This window comes from Hemitrygon akajei, chromosome 9 (genome assembly GCF_048418815.1).
Source record: "Hemitrygon akajei chromosome 9, sHemAka1.3, whole genome shotgun sequence".
NCBI lineage: Eukaryota > Metazoa > Chordata > Chondrichthyes > Myliobatiformes > Dasyatidae > Hemitrygon > Hemitrygon akajei.
The window spans coordinates 9,101,590-9,120,643 of record NC_133132.1 but is presented as its reverse complement, the minus strand read 5'-3'; the positions used below and the strand labels follow the sequence as shown (position 1 = coordinate 9,120,643).

The 19,054-nt window shown below is 44.4% G+C and overlaps 1 long non-coding RNA gene and 1 other non-coding gene across 4 annotated transcripts in view; one reads left to right on the top strand and one right to left on the bottom strand.

Annotated features, from left to right (window-relative positions):
- Positions 1 to 19,054, top strand: part of LOC140732870 (uncharacterized) — a 643,649-nt gene that overhangs the window by 603,654 nt on the left and 20,941 nt on the right. For 2 of the 3 annotated variants that reach the window (XR_012100168.1, XR_012100169.1), the window contains exon 1: positions 12,064 to 12,121. The exons of the other annotated variant lie outside the window; for it this stretch is intronic. This is a non-coding gene — a long non-coding RNA (uncharacterized lncRNA). Of the gene's footprint in view, positions 1 to 12,063; positions 12,122 to 19,054 lie in introns of those variants that run through there. 3 annotated transcript variants of the gene reach the window in all.
- Positions 11,583 to 11,773, bottom strand: LOC140733814 (U2 spliceosomal RNA). The gene has a single exon (XR_012100373.1). It is a non-coding gene; the product is annotated as a U2 spliceosomal RNA (small nuclear RNA).

Sequence of the window (19,054 nt, the reverse complement as noted above, 5' to 3'; positions counted from 1 at the left end):
AATCAGGACGTAGAATTCCCGACGTAGAAGTATGCAATAAGCTATTAGGAAATGATCCCGCATTAACGACAGAAATTAGTGTATCGGAACATTTTGTATCTAGTGATCGTAATGACATAAGATTCCAAATAAATATGGAAAAAGATAGGGCTGGACCATGGGTTGAGGTTCTAAATTGGAGAAAGGTCAATTTTGATAGTATCAGAAAGGATCTGACAAGTGTGGATTGGGACAGGCTGTTTTCTGTCAAAGGAGTACTTGTAAGTGGGAGGCCTTCAGAAGTGAAATTTTGAGTGTGGAGAGTTTGTCCGTGCCTGCCAAAATAAAAGTTGAAAGGTAACTGGTGCAGGGAACCTGGGGTTTCAAGAGATATTGAGGCCCCGGATATTTTGTTCCTCTCAATCCCTCAGGCTGTTGGGTGCTACTGTGGTGGTTTCTTGAAATAACCAGGAGACGCAGAAGATTCTTCGAGAAGTTTAAGCCTTTATTTGCAAACAAAAGCTGAGACAATTAATGACCGTGTCACAAATTGTCCGCCAAGCCCTAGTTCACAGTATTCTTTATAGTAATTTCTTATCTCAGTTTCATTAGCATACCCCGTCTCCTATCTCAGTTACATTAGCATACCCCGTCTCCTATCTCAGTTACATTAGCATACCCCGTCTCCTATCTCAGTTTCATTAGCATACCCCGTCTCTTATCTCAGTTACATTAGCATACCCCGTCTCCTATCTCAGTTACATTAGCATACCCCGTCTCCTATCTCCGTTACATTAGCATACCCTCGTCTCCTATCTCAGTTACATTAGCATACCCTCGTCTCCTATCTCAGTTACATTAGCATACCCCGTCTCCTATCTCAGTTACATTAGCATACCCCGTCTCCTATCTCAGTTACATTAGCATACCCTCGACTCCTATCTCAGTTACATTAGCATACCCTCGTCTCCTATCTCAGTTACATTAGCATACCCCGTCTCCTATCTCAGTTACATTAGCATACCCCGTCTCCTATCTCAGTTACATTAGCATACCCCGTCTCCTATCTCAGTTACATTAGAATACCCCGTCTCCTATCTCAGTTACATTAGCATACCCCGTCTCCTATCTCAGTTACATTAGCATACCCCGTCTCCTATCTCAGTTACATTAGCGTACCCCGTCTCCTATCTCAGTCACATCAGCATACCCCGTCTCCTATCTCAGTTACATCAGCATACCCCGTCTCCTATCTCAGTTACATTAGCATACCCCGTCTCCTATCTCAGTTACATCAGCATACCCCGTCTCCTATCTCAGTTACATTAGCATACCCCGTCTCCTATCTCAGTTACATTAGAATACCCCGTCTCCTATCTCAGTTACATTAGCATACCCCGTCTCCTATCTCAGTTACATTAGCGTACCCCGTCTCCTATCTCAGTCACATCAGCGTACCCCGTCTCCTATCTCAGTTACATTAGCATACCCCGTCTCCTATCTCAGTTACATCAGCATACCCCGTCTCCTATCTCAGTTACATTAGCATACCCCGTCTCCTATCTCAGTTACATTAGCATACCCCGTCTCCTATCTCAGTTACATCAGCATACCCCGTCTCCTATCTCAGTTACATTAGCATACCCCGTCTCCTATCTCAGTTACATTAGAATACCCCGTCTCCTATCTCAGTTACATTAGCATACCCCGTCTCCTATCTCAGTTACATTAGCATACCCCGTCTCCTATCTCAGTCAGATCAGCGTACCCCGTCTCCTATCTCAGTTACATTAGCATACCCCGTCTCCTATCTCAGTTACATCAGCATACCCCGTCTCCTATCTCAGTTACATTAGCATACCCCGTCTCCTATCTCAGTTACATTAGCATACCCCGTCTCCTATCTCAGTTACATCAGCATACCCCGTCTCCTATCTCATATCCACTTGCAGTGCTTAGCTTCTCGATTCGCCACCAATATTTCTGCTCAGTTTTATGTCCCCTTCCCGGCCTTGACTGGTCACCATACCATCACACCACTCCATAGCCCATACTTGCTCTAGTCTACTCCCTGGAACACGTGTTCCCCTTCCCGGCTTTGACTGGTCCCCACACCATCACACCACTCCATAGCCCATACATGCTCTAGTCTACTCCCTGGAACACGTGTTCCCCTTCCCGGCCTTGACTGGTCCCCGTACCATCACACCACTCCATAGCCCATACTTGCTCTAGTCTACTCCCTGGAACACGTGTTCCCCTTCCCGGCCTTGACTGGTCCCCGTACCATCACACCACTCCATAGCCCATACTTGCTCTAGTCTACTCCCTGGAACACGTGTTCCCCTTCCCGGCCTTGACTGGTCCCCGTACCATCACACCACTCCATAGCCCATACTTGCTCTAGTCTACTCCCTGGAACACGTGTTCCCCTTCCCGGCCTTGACTGGTCCCCACACCATCACACCATTCCATAGCCCATACTTGCTCTAGTCTAATCCCTGGAACACGTGTTCCCCTTCCCGGCCTTGACTGGTCCCCATACAATCGCACCACTCCACGATCCCGTCTACCACCATTATCTCTACATGCTTACTTTCACTGTTAGCTACATTTTTAAAGCACTGAGCTTACTTTCACTGTTAGCTACATTCTCAAGGCACTGATGTGTTCAATAGTACAGAGACAATACAGAGATTTCATTCTGGCTAATAAATTGGATACATAGCAAATAGCAAACACAAGGCTGGTTACATAGTTTTAGTTACACAGCAAACAATGCAACTTTATTCTCCAATACTACCAAGACTCATTAATGACTACAATATCATAATTCCATGTCCTGAGCTCATTTGAGACATGAAGAGCATCAGAGAATTTGATGGTCATTCTGGATACCAGCACTATGCCCAGTTACAAGATGATTTCTCTTTTCAACTTGGGTTGAACTTCACTGTGACAGTGTGATGTCAGATCACACCTTGACAACTCAAGTGATCTCGTCTGAAATGTTGTCCTACACACATTGATGGATTTTGTAAATGTTTTTACAGGTTAAAAATGACAAAGAATTTGTCTGCAGGAATCTCAAACACAACACACAATTTTTGCTGTCTCTGTCCAGATATTTAAGAAGTGGAGCAAGGGATTCAGTCGATCATCCTTCCTGCTCAGACTGTGGGGAGGGATTCACTCGATCATCTGACCGACTGGCACGCCCGTCATTTTACACAGGGGGGACCCATTCACCTGCTCAGATTGTGGGAATGGATTCACTTGATCATCTCAACTGAAGGTACATCAGCAAATTCACACTGGGACAAGGCCATTCATCTGTTCTGTGGGTGAGAAGGGATTCAGTCGGTCTTCCCACCTGTGGCTCACAGTGGGCAGAGGCTGGTCATCTGCTGAATTTGTGGGGAAGGATTCACTTGGTCATCTGACCTAATGGCTCACCAGCAGGTTCACACCGGGGAGAGGCCGTTCACCTGCTCAGACTGTGGGAAAGGATTCACTCAGTCATCCGACCTACTAGCACACCAGTCAGTTCACACTGGGGAGTGGCCGTTCATATGCTCACACTGTGGGAAGGGATTCACTCGGTCATCTCAACTGAAGGTACATCAGCGTGTTCACACTGGAGAGAGGCCGTTCACCTGCTCAGACTGTGGGAAGGGATTCACTCGGTCATCTAAACTGAAGGAACATCAGAGAGTTCACACCGGGGAGAGGCCATTCACCTGCTCAGACTGTGGGAAGGGATTCACTTGCTCATCTAAGCTGAAGGTACATCAGCGCGTTCACACTGGGGAGAGGCCATTCACCTGCTCAGACTGTGGGAAGGGGTTCATTTTGTCATCTAAACTGAAGGAACATCAGAGAGTTCACACTGGAGAGAGGCCGTTCAACTGCTCAGTCTGTGGGAAGGGATTCACTTGCTCATCTAAACTGAAGGTACATCAGCAAGTTCACACTGGAGAGAGGCCATTCACCTGCTCAGACTGTGGGAAGGGATTCACTACATCATCTCACCTACTGAGACACCAGTCAGTTCACACAGCGGAGAAGCCATTCACCTGCTCAGACTGTGGGAAGGGATTCACTCGGTCATCTAATCTGAAGGTACATCAGCGAGTTCACACTGGAGAGGGCCGTTCACCTGCTTAGACTGTGGGAAAGGATTCACTCAGTCATCCCACCTACAAGCACACCGGTCAGTTCACACTGGGGAGAGGCCATTCATCTGCTCAGACTGTGGGAAGGGATTCACTCGGTCATCCCACCTAGAAGCTCACGGGTCAGTTCACACTGGGGAGAGGCTGTTCACCTGCTGTGAATGTGGGAAGCGATGCACTCAGTCATCTAACCATATGTAACTCTCACTTCAGCTAGCAGCTTAATATTGGGGGTGATAGCCCTCCAGCCCGGCCAAACTTAAGAAATCTCATTTAGGTGGATGCTGTGTGATGTGTCCCCTGTAACAGATCAGTATCCTGAAATAACAGACAGTATACAATATGCGATTAAACGATTGAGATTTATAATTCTTATTTTGACTATAGGGTTAGTGAAGTAAACAAAAAAATTAAAAAGGGCTCACTCTCTCCATTCGTGTCTTCTCATCTCTCCACAGCAAAAGACCATGAAAATCTCTCTTCCAGACTCACAAGGAAGAACATTTCTCTCATTGGATAGTCCTGCACTCCAAAACCCTGTTATCTCTGGTGGTAACCTAAACATTGCTACTACAGAGAAACTATTACCTCAGCAGTGAAACATTGCAGAGAGGCCATTACATGATCAGTGAAACCTTACAACATGTTACAGTTGTGACACACTACCGGGTTCACTCTGGGGAGAAAGTTTCAATAAGCTGCATACTGGATATTTGTCCATCACCGTTGCTGAATGCAATTTCAAGAGTGACTGTCGGTGCTGAACTCTGCAATTATTGCTGCTGCTCACCACACCCAGTTCTGCACCCTGGTCACTGGGCACGGGAGGAGTTTCTTCTGCTGCACATTCACCTTTAATGGGACTGGAGTTTAATATTCTGGGTCTGTGACAAATAAATCAGTTCTATTTTGAACTCTGCCTCCAGTACTTAGTGAATTTATAACACACCCATTATACGGTAGAGAGTCAACTCTGGCCGGCTGGACCCTGCCAGTGATTCTGTTCCACAACAGTCCTTTTAAATCCTCCCCTGTTGTTCCCCTCTCGCTCTCCCTGTGGTGATGGGTTCCAAACAGTCACCACTGTGTGGGTGAAGAGGTTTCCCTTGAATTGTCTGCAGACTGAAGAAGTCGAGCTGACTGCAGTTCTGTCTGAGATGTTCTTCACCCCTCAAATCTCTGGGCTGATGGAGAATAACACTGGGAGTTAACCTCCTTATTCAGTGCTCATTTCCACATTCTGGGTCATTTTCTCTGCTTCTAAACGGTTGTTAGAAAACACCCCTGTCCTCTAAAGACCGAAAACAGAATGGGAAACCATTAGTTGGATGTTCAACGGAGCAGGGTCAGAAACCAGAGGCGGGTCCGCACAATGCAGAGTTTGGGGCTCTGGACAATGGTCAGGGTAAGAACGTATGATGAGGAGAAGGGAATCAGCAGTGGGGCGTGGCAAAGAATGACAGAGTAGCAACATTTGGAAGCTGATTAACAGAGAAAATCTTTCATTTGTCTGACTGATGACACAAACAATACCTGTGGTGAGGTGCTTCACTGGTCAAAAACATGTGTGTTGGGAAAGGTTCTATCTATTGAGGGAGTTGTTCCTGCTTGTTTATCCTGTGTATCTGGATGGTTATTATAGATTGTCCTATCTGAAATAATGTATTGATTGTCATATAATTTGTAAGATTTTGACTCTGAAACTGGATCAGGCTTGAATTTATGGTGCCTTTATGAAGTGATGGAGGACATTCATGAGTTTGTATTTTAAAGCAAGATTTTGGTGAATGATATTTGCTACTTGATTGTACCTGTGTAAGTAATCAGATTGAGTTAAACTGCTGCAGGATCCTGGAATGTGTTGGATTGTGTCTGGTTTCTCTCATCATTTTCTGCATTTATTGTCTTGTTTGTTTGTTTTGTATGTATTTTTAATTTTTTTCTTACTTTTTGTTAACCACCTTGTCCTGTATTTCTGTAAGGAACCCCTCTGTTTCTGGGAAGAGGTCTCCAACTCTCTGTCAGGTGCTCGATGCTTCCCTGTCAACATCTCGTCTGCTCAGATCGTTGGGATGTCTCCCATGGAGGGTCACACTCATTCCACTGGTTAATGTTTTCTTCCATAGTGATGATTCATTTTTCTGAGTTGGCCTCTCATTTAGGTTTTCTGGTCTGTATTTCTTATCACGATTGCATATACACACATGGAGTGCTGAATCCTGGTCATTTTTGATGAAAGTATATACTCAGAAGTTTTATCTGACCGTTGTGTTATTTTATTTTTCATGTGTGCTATTTCTCTTCCTCCTTCTGTCCAAAGTAATGTTAATCTAAGTGGGTTTGAGTGTAAATAGTCTTTTCTAAAGTTCTTATTTGTCTTTGCAAATTTTACTGATTGAAATGGGACCAAGAAACTTTCATCAAAAAAAGTCAATGTCTGTATTGATGAAAGTGTTTATTGCCTGTGTTGTATTTGTTAACTGTTAAGCTCTGTTTGGCAACTTTTTTAAGCCTTGAACTAAATTCTGTCAAAGGTTCTCCCTATTACACACTACTTTCTATTTTCTTTGCTTGTTGATATTCCAGATACGTGGGTGTCAAGAGTCCTGATGAAGGGTCTTGGCCTGAAATGTTGATTCCCATCCATAGATGCTGCCTGACATGCTGAGCTCCTCCAGCACTTTGTGTGTAGTTCTGTAGATTGCTCGAAGCTGCAGGTCCTCTTGTTTGCCAGATACTTACGTTTCTTGAAAGAACAAGCTGGTAGTGGGGTTGTGTGGCTCTGTTGGTAAAATATTAAATAAAATCATTAGAAAGAGGTGGCATGGGTTGGAAGGTGTAGAATCTGTGGGTAGAATTAAGGAACAGCAAATATATATAAAAAAAAACAATCCCTGAAGGCAGTTGTATCGAGTCCTCGAAACAGTAGTAAGTATGTGGTCCACAAATTACAATGGGAGATAGAAAATGCGTGCCAAAAGGGCAATGTTACAATAGTCATGGGGGATTGTCATGCAGGTGATTAGGAAAATTAGGATGGTGTTGGTCTCAAGAGGAGGAATTCCTAGAATGCCTACAAGATGCTTTTTTAGAGCAGCTCGTGGTTAAGCCCACTTGGGATCAGCTATTCAGGATTGGGTGTTGTAATGAACCGGAATTAATTAGGTCACTTATGTTCAAAGAACCCTTAAGGGCAAGTGATCTTAATATGATCAAATTCAGCTTGACATTAGAGAGACATGAGAGAAAAATTGGTCAAAATTGATTTGAAAAGAACACGGGTAGGGATGAAAACAGAGCAGCAATGGCTGGGATTTCTGGAAGCAATTCAGAAGCCACAGGATATACACATCACAAAGAGGAAGAAGAATTCCAAAGTTAAAGTGACAAAACTGTAGCTTATAAGAGAAACCAAAGACAACATTAAAACCAAAGAGAGGACACAGAACAAAAATTACTCGGAAGTTTGAGGATTGGGATGATTTTTAAAACCAACAGAATGCAATTAAAATAATTAAGGAAAAGATGGAATACATAGGTGAGTTAGTCAGTAATATCAAAGTGGATACCAAATTTTTCTTTAGGTACATAGAGCGTAAAAGAGAGGTGGAAGTGGATATCAGACCACTGAAAAATGATGCTGGGGAGGGGATGCAAGGTGATGGCAGATGAACTGAATAAGTATTGTACATCACTCTTATCTGTGTAAGACACTGGCAGGAATATGGAATTCCCAGATGTCAGAGGTCAGAATGTGTAAAGTTACATTACTCAGGAGAAGGTTCTTGGGAAACAGAGATGGTCTGAAGGTAAATAGGTCACCTGGACCAGATGGTGTACACCCCAGAGATCTGAAAGAGGTGGCTGAAAAGATGTGGAGACATTAGCAATGATCTTTCGAGAATTGTTAAGGAAATTGTATCCTAAGAATATTCTTTTTTCTTCACTGCACCCCTCTCCCAGTTTCACCTATCACCTACCAATTCTTCCACCCCTTTCACTCCCACACTTCTTCCTCTGACATCTCATCTTTTTTTTTTCCCAGTCCTGATGAAGGGTCTCGGCCCGAAATGTCAAATGTTTACTATTTCCCATATGTGCTGCCTGGGCTCCTAGGTTCCTCCAGCATTTTGTGTAGGTGTTGCTTGGATTTCCAGCATCCACAGATCTTCTCCTGTTTTTGATAAAAAAAAAAACAAAAGCCGGGTCATATAATACAGCAAGAAAACACTGGGAAGTTAGAGGATTGGAAAGCTTGTACACAACCAACAGGAGTCAACTTCAGATATATAAAGAGTAAAAGAGAGGGAAGAGTTGATATTGAGAGATGATGCTGGAGAGTTAGTAATAGAACAAAGAAATAGCGGCCAAACGTAATAAATATTTTGTGTGAATCGTCACTGTGTGAGGCACCAGCAGTATAAGACCATCTGACATAGGAGCGGAATTAGGCCATTCAGCCCCATCGAGTCTGCTCCGCCGTTCTAGCACGGCTGATCCCGGTTCTCACTCAACCCCATGCACCTGCCTCCTCGGCATATCCTGACCCTTTGTCAGGCAAGATTTCCCTGTACAGAAGCTATGCTGGCTTTGACTTATTTTATCATGAGTCTGATAAAGGTGCAGCAGGCAGTGAAGAAGGCTAATGGAATGTTGGCCTTTGTTACAAAGGGAATTGAGTACAAGAGCAAGGAAATCCTCTTGCATTTGTACAGGGCCCTGGTGAGACCACACCTGGAGTATTGTGTACAGTTTTGGTCTCCAAGGTTAAGGAAGGACATCCTGGCTGTCGAGGAAGTGCAGCGTAGATTCACGAGGTTAATTCTTGGGATGTCCAGACTGTCTTACGCAGAGAGGTTAGAGAGACTGGGCTTGTACACGCTGGAATTAAGGAGATTGAGAGGGGATCTGATTGAACCATATAAGATTATTAAGGGATTGAACAAGATAGAGGCAGGAAATATGTTCCAGATGCTGGGAGAGTCCAGTACCAGAGGGCATGGTTTGAGAATAAGGGGTAGGTCATTTAGGACAGAGTTAAGGAAAAGCTTCTTCTCCCAGAGAGTTGTGGGGGTCTGGTATGCACTGCCTCGGAAGGCAGTAGAGGCCAATTCTCCAGATGCTTTCAAGAAGGAGCTAGATAGGTAACTTATGGATAGGGGAATCAAGGGATATGGGGACAAGGCAGGAACCGGGTATTGATAGTAGATGATCAGCCATGATCTCAAAATGGCGGTGCAGGCTCGAAGGGCCGAATGGTCTACTTCTGCACCTATTGTCTATTGTCTCCTAGTACCCCTAATCCTCATATGTTATAATAGACTCCAACACTTTCCGAGTCACTGAGGTTAGGCCAACTGGACTATAATTTGCTTTCTTTTGCCTTTCTCCCTTCTCAAAGAGTGGGGTGACATTTGCAATCTTCCTGTCCTCCGGGACCACGCCAGAATCAAGTGATTCTTGACAGGTCATGATCAATGCATCTGTTATCTCTTCAGCAACCTCTCTCAGGACTCTGGGATGTAGTCCATCGGTCCAGGTGACTTATCCACTTTAAGAACCTGAGTTTGCCTTGCATGTTTTCCTTTGTAATCGCAATGACATTCACTCCTGCTCCCTGACACTCTGCTAGTGTCTTCCACAGTGAAGACTGATGCAAAGTACCTATCAAGTTCATCTACCATCTTTTCCCCATTTCTACCCAACGAGTATCATTTTCCAGTGGTCCAATATAAACTCTCTCCTCCCTTTTGCATTTTTAAAATGGTTTACATTATTGTCTAGTTTGCTCTCATATTTCACCTTTCCCTTTCATATAGCTTTTTTTTCAGTTGCCTGTTGTTGGATTTTAAAAGCCACTCAATTATCTAACTTCCTACTCACTTTTGCTACCTTATATGCACTTCCCTTGGCTTTTATACAGTCTTTAACTTCCTTTGACAACCACAGTAGCCTAGCCCTGCCGTTTGAGAACTACTTCTGCGGGACATATCTATCCTGTACATTATGAACTATTCCCAGAAACGTCAGCTGTTCCTGCTCTGGCATCATCCCCACCAGTATCCTTCTCCAATCCACCTGGGAAATCACCTCTCTCATGCCTCTGTTATTCACATTTTTCCATTACGATACTACACATGTGACCTATGCTTCTCCCTCACAAATTGCAGTAGGAATTCAATCATATTATGATCACTGCCTTCTGATGGTTCCTTTACATTAACCTCCGTAATAAAATCTGGGATATTACACAACACCCAATCTAAGATAGCAGTTCCCCGAGTAGGCTCAACCATCAGCTACGTTTGAATGCTGTTCATAGACTTCAGTTCAGCATTCAACACAATCATTTCTCAGCACCTGATCGGAAAGCTGAAACTGCTGAGCCTGAACACCTCCCACTGCAACTGGATCCTAGACTTCGTGACTGGGAGAACTCAGTCAGTCCGGATCGGGAGCAGCATCTCCAACACCATCACACTGAGCACGGGGCCCCGAGGGCTGTGCGCTCAGTCCACTGCTGTTCACTCTGCTGACCCACAACTGTGCTGCAACACACAGCTCGAACCACATCATCAAGATGGCCGATGACACGACCGTGGTGGGTCTCATCAGCAAGAACGGTGAGTCAGCTTACAGAGAGGAGGTGCAGCGGCTAACGGACTGGTGCAGAGCCAACAACCTGTCTGTGAATGTGAGCAAAACAAAAGAGACTTCAGGAGAGTATGGTACGAACACTCTCCACTGAACACCGTTGAGATCGTTCAGAGCACCAAATTTCTTGGTGTTCGCCTGGCGGAGAATCTCACCTGGTCTCTCAACACCAGCTCCATGGCAAAGAAAGCCCAGCAGCAGCATGTCTACTTTCTGCCAAGGCTGAGGAAAGTCTATCTCCCGCCCCACCCCACCCCACCCCCATCACATTCTACAGGGGTTGTATTCAGAGCAGCTGCGTGAGTGCCTGGTTCTCTGATCGCAAGACCCTGCAGTGGATAGTGAGGTCATCGGGGTGTCTCTTCCCGCCATTACAGACATTTACACCACACACTGCATCCGCAAAGTAAACAGAACCATGCACCCCTCGTACAAGCTCTTCTTCATCCTGCCGTCTGGGAAAAGGCACCGAAGCATTCAGGCTGTCATGACCAGACTGTGCAGCAGTCTCTTCCCCAAAGCTATCAGATTCCTCAATACCCAGAGCCTGGACTGACATCTACATTATTTATCATTATATTGTAAATTGTCCTCTACTGTGCGTATTGTTTTATGTTAGCATCACAGTCCTGCAGGAATAGAGTTAACAGTGGAAGTTCAAAGGAACAACTGGTTCGGAGTAAGTGAACAGACTTCCGTACACCTTTACCCACACGACAAAAGTAAACTCCACCATTCAATCCTATTTTTAATTTGCGGGAGATTCTCCCCGAGGGGAGGTGCACCGGTCCCGGAAGTACTGCAATACCGGGTCGATGCGTGGAGTGGACGGAGCAAGCCCCTATTCCATCTCCCTGTTCCAAAAATCAATTTAATATATGGTCCCCAGATAGGGGACGTATCAGATATTAAACTGATAAGAACAGATACTACACTTGATCTTAGCCAAAAGGCCGAGAAGCGATACCGATAACTCTCCGGACCTTTCGGATCATGCTCGCCTTCCCTCTATTAAGTTAAAGCGACTGTCTACAGGACACATACCTACACTATTTCTCTTCAGGTGTTGATGTAGCTTTGGTGTAATTTCTCTCAATCTTTGGCATATGTTGTCTTTTTCTCCCTTGTAGCGAAACCTCGTTTGTAATATAGCTGATAATGTAAAATAGCTGAAATTGCACCAACCAAATGAGAGAGGCGGACCTTGTTTGCATGAATACTCCACCCGTCTCTAGCGTCTGATGTCATTGTCAGCGTGATGACGTGTACGGAAGGCGTCTCATGGAAGCGATGGCGCGGGAGTGAGAAGAACAGTGAGTTGCAAATGGGGGAGTGAGGCCGTTTGATGGGGGCGATGGGTGGTTGAGTTGGTGGGGGGAGAGGGATGGGGTAGAGTCGGACGAAAGGGAGGGGCAATATTTAAGTGTGAGCTGGCATGTGGCAAATAACGACATTGCAATCAATGGATTATTTCGACAGAAAATAATCTAACCATCTGGCTGGACTTCATTGGTAATGAAAGCTTATTGACCAGACGGTTCCATTAAGAAATCGGTGATAATCAGGGGAGATTGTGCAGTGACTACTACTCTCCTGACACTCCCAGGCCTTTCTGCTATATGCCACAAGCCAAATACTGGAAATAATTATGAATATTCCATATTTGCCTAAATTTGTGCAGCTCCATCCAGAATTTAACAACATTCCCCAACCTATGGCTTGTATCACGTGCTACATCTCCAAGGAGAAAAAAAGGTGGAAATCTGGGGGAAAGAAGCATAAAAAACTGAAAAGGATTCGGTGGTAATGTAGCATTCTGTAGAGAAAGAAGCAATTAGTGATTCAGACGTGATGTGATTCTTAATCATGGCAGTGATCTTTCATCAGTTCTAACGAAGAGCCATTAACCTGACACACTTGCTCTGTTTCTCTGCAGAAAGCTGACTGAAGTGCCAAGTATTCCCAGCACTTATTTTAATTGAAAAGATATGGCCACTCCATCATTGTGGTGGCAAGGTCTAAATCCCCATCAGGAGTGCAGAGATCCTGAACCAGAAGAAGTGCAGTTGTTCAGGACAATGATGGATGTGCAGTAAAATCTGGCATTGGTAATGAAGTGTGGATTCTGAAAAGTCAATAACTAGAAACAGCCTTACAGCCAAAAACCTGTCCCTATGAATCTGAGACATTGAAAAAGACTCAGAAGCCCTTACAATCTACTCCCACACTGTCGTCTCCTGTTCATCCTGCAGGTGTTGTAGGCTGTAACGATACATTTTCGGTGTTTCTTTCTCCACTAAGCTTGTTTCAGTAATTGCCACGAGCATCGGAAATTGTTTGGTTGCAGCACGCACTACAAGAGATTTGAGACAAGGAAGAAAACAGCACAGCAGAAGCGCACAGCTCAACAATATAATACTAATAGTTATTGCTATTTTAGTCAGCCATGCTATAATACTAACAGTTATTGCTATTTTAGTCAGCTATGCTCCCCATCCTCTGAGTCTACTTTCCAACCAATCAAAGAACTGATGTCGGAACCCTGCATTCTGTTTGACCTCCGTCCGCAGATTCTTTAACTTATTCATTGCTCTGGTGAAAGACCCTTCTGGGCTAGTATTGTTCGGTATGAAAGTGCAGCATTGTTCTCCAAACATTACACACACACCCCCTTTCTCTGCCAAAAGCCAATCCAGTACCTGTCTGTTTTGCCACGCCATCCTGCTAGTTGCATCCAGCTGTTGCCCTAAGGCCTCCAGTGCATCATCGGTGTAGTTGATGAACCTCTGTTGATTATAGTATATATAGTTTATCCATTCAACATTTTTGCTTACCCCTATCACAGGTATGATAGCTTCCCAGTGAGCATCTCGTGCGGTGTCAGGCATGTTATTCGATTAGTTTGCATGCGGTAACTCATCAATGCTAACGGTAAAGCATCGACCCAATTAAGTTTAGTATCTGCACAAATTTTGTTTAGTTTGGCTTTCAGGGTTCCATTAATTCTCTCTCCCATGCCCTGCGACTGAGGGTGGTATACACATCCAAACCTTTGCTTTATCCTCAGCGCCCGTAGTACCAGTTTGACCACTTTCTGGATAAAAGCTGAACCATTGTCTGAGCTAACTTCTGTAAGGTATTCCAAACCTTGGGATCACTTCATTTGTCAGAAATGTTACCACTGTCTTTATCATGTCTCCTGTTCAAAAGACATTAGCCTTCTTGTCTTCTCGCACTATCAATTGAGCCCCTGCTCTTTTCACACTCAGCCCATTTCTGGTGCATTCTAATTTTAATTCCAGTTTCAACAAGGCATCTCTGCCTAACAAATTAATCGGAGTTCCTTTAAATACTAGCACCGGCAAAACAATTTCTTTATTTCCCATTCTCAACCGCACTGGAGCCATGCACTGTGTCAACTGTGTTTTCCCCGAGAACCCTACCGTCTTAACAAACTTTCCTGACATGGGAAGGTGAAGGGCATACTGTGGCTTTACGCAAGTGTACGTGGCTCCAGTATCTATCATCATTGGTGTCAGTTGCCCTTCTAAAATAACCTGAACAATGGGTTCCTCATCTGCCTCCCCTTTGCTCATAGCTCCTCTGTCCCCCTCCTTGGGACTTCCAGTCCTATCTGGGCTGTTTGAATTTAGTTTGTTCCTGATAGAACATTTGTGGGGATGCTCCCTCAAAATTAATTATTGGCATGGGGTTTTCCAGCCCTTGTCTTACAGTATGATCGGCCCCTCCATATAGCAGTGTTTTGTCCAGCTCGATGGCTGTACTCGAACCGGTGGTTGCTGGCAGCATCTTTTTATTTTTCTCTTTTTCCTTCTTTTTGAGTTCTTCGAGCTGCATTTGTATTAACTTTCTTTGCACCTCTTCCTGCTGCTCAGCCAACCTTTGTTTGTCATTCCGGTATTTCTCAACGGCATGGACTACGTGGTCTCTAAATTCTTGTGGGGTCTTTGACGTTAGCCCAACCACCTCCTCCAGTTTGGATTTTACTTGTGGCGGCATTGCATCCAAAATGCTATGTCGGAACAGTGAGGTCATAAATAAGCTATTCTCCACCTCTTGCTCAGTCTCCAGTCTCCACCTTTTCAACTGGTTTTCTACGTAGGCTGCTGGGTTTTCAGTGTCTCCCAGTGGATCCCCTTTTAAGGCATTGTGGTCCACTTTGGGTGGATAAAGCTTTCTGAGGGCCTGCCATACCCTCTGCCTCACTCTGTCAAACCCATCTCCATCAGTTCTCGGGTCGTTCGAGTTTACTATGCCAGCCATTTCCATTAGTTCGTTAAATTTGGAGGTTCCCATCAACCTTATCAACAGTGCCTTCAAATCTCCCATAGCCAATAATCGTCCCGCTGTTTCTTCTTCAAAGGCTCTAATCCATTTCCCTGCTCCTTCATGTAGATTGGGCAGAGTGTTTTTCAGCCCTTCCAGGTCCTGGGATCCCCAAGGGATATACTGCACGTCCTGATCCTTTAACTAACAACGGCATCATTCTTCCTCCTCCTTCCCACCTACCCTGGCTTTCCTCCTCACCTGACTCCCCATCTGTCTCAGGGTATGTCTTTACTGCCTCCCACACAAATGTCTCCGGGGTTCTGCTCTTCCCTCGGTCTCCCTGTGGAGTCCTTCCTTTCTGTCTTGATTCAATACTAGGTTGGCCCCTAGAATATTTTCCGCATCTCTCCTGGCAATCCCCTTTTAGTAACTTATCTGGCTCTCTCTCTACTTCCGCGAGTCGCTCCCCTACTGCCTCCTTCTTTCCTTCTAGGCTTCTGCCTCCTACCTCTTCCCCACAAATTCTCACATCCTCTCTCTCTCCACTTAACTCTTGCTCCTCCAATGAGTCACCTTCTCTAGTCTGTTTATTTCTATGGTATAATCGATACTCCTCATATTCCTTTTCCTCTCTCAAGTATTTCATCCGTTCAATCTGTTCTTGCATTTCTCTCTGTACCCGTTCTATCTTTATCTTTTCTGCCTGTATCTCCTGCCATATCACCGCTTTTTCCTTCTCATATTGTTTTTTCTCCTCCTCATTATCCCAAACCTGTACATCTCCCTGCATGTTTACTGTTCCCGTCAGCAGGGGGCACTGCTTAGGGGTTCCTTCCTCATTATAGGGAGGGGGGTTTTCTGTTTCTTTCGCATCCGGGTACGGAGCTGAAGCCAGCTTCTCACCATACCCTTCTTTCTCTTTAATAGGCTGTTTTTCCAGCACCTTAGTGTCTTCCTCGCTTGTAATCAATATTCTACCTGTCCTCCTCAGCCTTTCTCCCTCCGTTCTGAAGAGTTTTAGCACTTCCATTTCTCGTTCTCTTTTTTGCTCTCTTTTCTTAGATTTATCTTTTGATTTGTAATTTTTAATTAGTCCCTCCATTTCTTCGCACAAACTTACATCAAATGTTCCTTCTATTGGCCACTTTGTGACCAGGTTTTTGGTTCTTTTTTCCCATTTTTCTGAAGTTTTTGTGATCTCATTTTGAAAAAATGGGAATTTTTTGCTCAGAATCTCTACTGCTGTTCCTTTACCTGTCATGTTATTCTCTCTTGTTAAGGTATTTCAGAGATTCACAGTTTGTTTACTGGATAATATTATTTACTCTAATTCTACACCTAGTCTAACACCTCGCCCGTGCAGACCCTTATCTCTTAAGGCGGTATCCACGAGGACTTTCTACTCTAATTCTATTCTAACACCTCACCCGTGCAGACCCTTATCTCTTAAGGCGGTATCCACGAGGACTTTCTACTCTAATTCTATTCTACTTTCCCTGCCCGTTCAGCCCTTCGTTTCATACGAAGCGGTACCCACAGATATTTACCAACACCACGTGGACTTTTTCTTAACGTATTAACTTATTTGTACTTACCCTCACTGCAGTGTTCTTGAGCAATCCTCTGAGCCTCCTCTGTTAACCCCCAATTCTGCCAGATTCTTTGGACCGGAGAGACCCTTTGGCAGCGGTTCCACACTTCCAAGACTTCAAGACCTCCTCAAAGTTAACAGAATTCTTAGTCCAAATTGTCGCAAAAAGCGCTTTCCTTTTGTTTGGGTGCACCCTTAATTCTGTTAGCCTTGTGGGGGTCCCTAGAGGACCGGGAAGCGTTCCCAATCTGCCGTTACCCTTCCGCGGGTCTCTATCCGATCCTGTTCGTGACGCCAATTATGTCGTGGTTTTTCGTGCCTTACAAATGACCAGGAGACGCAGAAGATTCTTCAAGAAGGGTTAAACTTTAATTTGCAAATCAAAGCTGAGACAGTCATTGAACTAGTCGCTGATTGCCCCGCGCCCCCCCCCCCCCCCCACGATCCTCGGACACAGCAGCTTTTAAAGCAATCTCCTGGTCCAGTTGCTATAGTTGCACCACGTACTATCTTGTCCCTATTGTTTCTACCCACTGACCCAACCATGTTCCAATCTACATCTCTTTAGCTGCCTCTCATTAACATACTATTGTCTTCTACATTCTTAAGATATATGCATAGCAAATAGCTCTTTCTGTAGCTACCTCATTAACACACCATTGTCATCTTAAGACTGCAGTCTCATACCAAATTGGATACATGCATAGAAAATAATAAACTCAGAACTGAGCAATGTTCTAATCTACATTTCTTTAGCTCTTTAGTTACCTCTACATTCCTAAGATTTCATTCTACTAAATTGAGTACATTCATAGCAAATAACTGACTTCATAGTTAAAGTTTATACAATAACTGACTTAATAGTTGGTCTATACTTTTATACTCCAATATATCCCCCCTTTGAGACTCAGAGGGTCTCACACAGAGAAAGAAGACGAAGAGTCTGCGCACAAAAGCCCCAATAAACTCAAGCACTTATTTCCAAATCTCGGGTTAAACTATAATTTTCTGCGCCAAGACCTCAAAGTATTCTCTCCCTGTTACCCTGGGCCGCTGAGCCAAAAACCTGTCCCTATGAATCTGAGACATTGAAAAAGACTCAGAAGCCCTTACAATCTACTCCCACACTGTCGTCTCCTGTTCATCCTGCAGGTGTTGTAGGCTGTAACAATACATTTTCGGTGTTTCTTTCTCCACTAAGCTTGTTTCAGTAATTGCCACGAGCATCGGAAATTGTTTGGTTGCAGCACGCACTACAAGAGATTTGAGACAAGGAAGAAAGCAGCACAGCAGAAGCGCACAGCTCAACAATATAATACTAATAGTTATTGCTATTTTAGTCAGCCATGCTATAATACTAATAGTTATTGCTATTTTAGTCAGCTATGCTCCCCATCCTCTGAGTCTACTTTCCAACCAATCAAAGAACTGATGTCGGAACCCTGCATTCTGTTTGACCTCCGTCCGCAGATTCTTTAACTTATTCATTGCTCTGGTGAAAGACCCTTCTGGGCTAGTATTGTTCGGTATGAAAGTGCAGCATTGTTCTCCAAACATTACACACACACCCCCTTTCTCTGCCAAAAGCCAATCCAGTACCTGTCTGTTTTGCCACACCACCCTGCTAGTTGCATCCAGCTGTTGCCCTAAGGCCTCCAGTGCATCATCGGTGTAGTTGATGAACCTCTGTTGATTATAGTATATATAGTTTATCCATTCAACATTTTTGCTTACCCCTATCACAGGTATGATAGCTTCCCAGTGAGCATCTCGTGCGGTGTCAGGCATGTTATTCGATTAGTTTGCATGCGGTAACTCATCAATGCTAACGGTAAAGCATCGACCCAATTAAGTTTAGTATCTGCACAAATTTTGTTTAGTTTGGCTTTCAGGGTTCCATTAATTCTCTCTCCCATGCCCTGCGACTGAGGGTGGTATACACATCCAAACCTTTGCTTTATCCTCAGCGCCCGTAGTACCAGTTTGACCACTTTCTGGATAAAAGCTGAACCATTGTCTGAGCTAACTTCTGTAAGGTATTCCAAACCTTGGGATCACTTCATTTGTCAGAAATGTTACCACTGTCTTTATCATGTCTCCTGTTCAAAAGACATTAGCCTTCTTGTCTTCTCGCACTATCAATTGAGCCCCTGCTCTTTTCACACTCAGCCCATTTCTGGTGCATTCTAATTTTAATTACAGTTTCAACAAGGCATCTCTGCCTAACAAATTAATCAGAGTTCCTTTAAATACTAGCACCGGCAAAACAATTTCTTTATTTCCCATTCTCAACCGCACTGGAGCCATGCACTGTGTCAACTGTGTTTTCCCCGAGAACCCTACCGTCTTAACAAACTTTCCTGAC